Source organism: Pteropus alecto, unplaced genomic scaffold, assembly GCF_000325575.1.
Source record: "Pteropus alecto unplaced genomic scaffold, ASM32557v1 scaffold413, whole genome shotgun sequence".
Lineage (NCBI taxonomy): Eukaryota > Metazoa > Chordata > Mammalia > Chiroptera > Pteropodidae > Pteropus > Pteropus alecto.
Window position 1 is genome coordinate 3253997 of NW_006434120.1, and position 3263 is coordinate 3257259.

A 3263-nucleotide genomic window follows, 5' to 3' on the forward strand; every position below is an offset into this window, starting at 1 on the left:
TAAACAGTTTTTTAAAATAATTTCCAGAGGCAAGACTTCTTCTACACTTGGAAAAGACATTCGATTTTCAAATTTTTTTCATTGTTATTGCAATTTGTGAAACTATCGTATATCATGCATAGATTTTTTTTAATTAAGGTAAAAAATATCATCATTCATATCTGTTAGACAGAATAATGGCCCCCAAAGGTGTCCATCTCCTAATCCCCAGAACCTATAAATATATTATTTTACATGTCAAAGAGATTTTGCAAATGTGATTAAATTAAGGATTTTGAGATGGGGAGATTATCCTGGATTATCCAGTTGGGCCAGTGTAGTCACTAGGGCCCTTATAAGAGTGTCAGAATGAAAGAAGATGTGCTGATGGAAGCAGAGGTCAGAGTGATATGGGCAAAGGAAAGCAAGTGGCCACTAGAAGCCGGGAAAGGCGAGGGAATGACTTCTCCCCTGGAATGTCCAGAAGGAACAGAACCTTGCAGAACCATTTCAGACTTCCAACTTTAAGGACTGTAGGGTAATAAATTTGTGTTATTTTAAGCCATTAAATTTGTGGTTATTTGTTACAGCCACCACAGGAAGCTAATACATATAGTTAAGCACATAAAGTACACTAATATTAAGTATATAACTTGATGAGTGTTTGTAAACATATAGACCTATATAACTATCTCCCACATTAGTAACTAATACATTTCTAGCCTCCCAGAAAGTTACCTGTGCCCCTCCCAGGCAACTCCTCACACACCAGAGGTAACTACTATTCTGACTTCTTTCACCATCTATCGGCTTCATGTGTTGTTGAACTTCTTCTAAATAGTATCATGCCATCTATGGCCATGCCATCCTGAACATGCCTGATCTCATCTGATCTCGGAAGCTAAGCAGGGTCGGGCCTGGTTAGTACTTGGATGGGAGACCATCTAGGAATACCAGGTACTGCAGGCATTTAAATAAACAAACAAACAAACAAACAGTATGATGCCATATGTATTCTTTTGTGTTTGGCTTCTTTTACTCAACCTAATGTCTGTGAGAGTTATTCACATTGTTGTATCAGAAGTTTCTTCTTTTTTCTCCCCATTTTTTTTTTTGTATTTCATATGTCAATATATTTATCCACTTTCCCATAGATAGACATTGTAGTTATTTGCAGTTTGGGGTTATTATGAATAAACAGTAGCCTTTACAACCATAAAGCACGCACCCACGTATCTGATTTCTAATTATGCATATTAAGATTAAAGCAAGCATGATTATTCTTTATAATCAAATAAAATCCTTGTTATCTGAGTTTTTAAAAAGTTCTGTATAATTTTAATTGAGGATTCCAAAATAATTCAATGAAGAAAAACTGGTCTTTTCAAGAAATGGTGCAGGGCCATCACTAGATATCTTTGTGCAAGAGAATGAAGTTGAATCCCTATTTCACACCATATACAAAAAGTTAACTCAGAATGTATCCAAGACCTAAATGTAAGAGCGGAACATATATTACTCTTAGAAAAAAATATGGGAGTCAATTTTCTTGAGCTTGGATTAGACAATTATTTCTTAGATATAAAGCCAAAAGTATAAGTGACACACAAAAAAAGAAATAGATAAATTGGTCTTCACCAAAATTGCCTTTTGTGCTTCAAAGGACACCATCAAGAAAGTGGAAAACAACCCACAGAATGAGAGAAAATATTTTCAGTTTATATAATCTGATAAGGTCTTATATCCAGAATATATAAAGCACTCTTACAACTCAAAGGTAAAAAAAGGTAAATAATCCAATTTTCAAATGGGCAAAGGATCTGAATAGACATTACTCCAAAGAAGATATACAAATAGCCAATAAGCACATGAAAAGATGTTCAACATCATTGGTCATTAAAGCAATGCAAATCAAAGCTACAATGATATGCTAATTCACACCTACCAGGACAGTTAAAATTTAAAAATACAGACAATAACAAGTATTGGCAAGGATGTGGAAAAATTGGAACCTTTACAACCATAAAGGTTCTACATTGCTAGTGGGACTGTAAATGATGCAGACACTTTGGAAAACAGTGTGGCAGTTCTTCAAAAGTTTAAACACAGAGTTACTGTGTGATCCAGTAATTTCACTCCTACCAAGAGAATTTAAATATATGTTAAATATATGTTTACTAAAAAAAACTATACATGAATGTTCATAGCTTCATTATTTATAACAGCCAAAAAGTAGAAAGAACCCAAATATCCATCAACTGATGCATGGATAAACAAAATATAGTATATCTGTTACACTAGAATAGTATTTAATCATAAAAAGGAATGAAGTGCATGCTACAATCACACTAAACAAAAGAAGCCAGACAAAAAGACCACGTATTCTATTTCATTATATGAAATGTCCCAAACAGGTAAATTCTTAAGAGTTAGAAAGTAGGTTAGTGATTGCCAGGGTCTCGGGGGAGGGCAGAAGAGGGAGCGACTCCTAATGGGTGTGGGGTTTCTTTATGGGGTGATGACCACGGTTGCACTTCTATGAATATATTGAAAACTATTGAATTGTACACTTTAAAGAGTTGGATTTTATGGCATATGAGTTATATCTCAATGAAGCTGTTATTTTTTTTAATTCTGTGTATAGAGTTCCTTTATACAGCAACCTACATGCCTAGGCGCATTTAATATAGAAATCAGTTTCTAAGAATTCAGTTTGCATGGTACTTTCTAGGTTTTAGATGAAGTATAATTACAATATATTTATTTCAGTGGCTTCATTCATTTGTTGTTTTTATAAATATTTATAGAGTGCTGATAAATTAAAAACTTATAAAATGGAACTTTCTTATTTTTTCTGAAAATTGGGGGAAATTCAAGGATCTTCCTAACATTTCATTCCACTCCTTCCCAAATCTTTACATATCGTTTTTTTTAATTAATTATTTTATTTTTAATTCTTTAATGTCTCCACATTTTTAAAACTTATTACCCCATATACCTTCCCCCCTCCACCCTATCCTCTGGTAACCATTAGTCTATTGTCATGTCCATGAGTCTCTGTTTGTCCTGTTCATTTGTTGCTTTTAGGTTTATATCCCCTATATAAGTGATATCATGTGGTTTTCAACTTTTTCTGTCTGGCTTATTTCGTGTAGCATTATTATCTCAATGTCCATCCATGTTGTCGCAAATGGCAGGATTTCATCTCTTCTTATGGCTGAGTAATATTCCACTGTATATATGCACCACAGCTTCTCTACCCACTCATCTATCGGAGGACACTT

At 33.9% G+C, this 3263-nt stretch overlaps 1 pseudogene; it reads left to right on the plus strand.

The window, feature by feature from the left end:
• Positions 1–829: 829 nt before the first annotated feature.
• LOC112477477 lies at positions 830–948 on the plus strand (annotated as a pseudogene).
• The last annotated feature ends 2315 nt before the right edge of the window (positions 949–3263 follow it).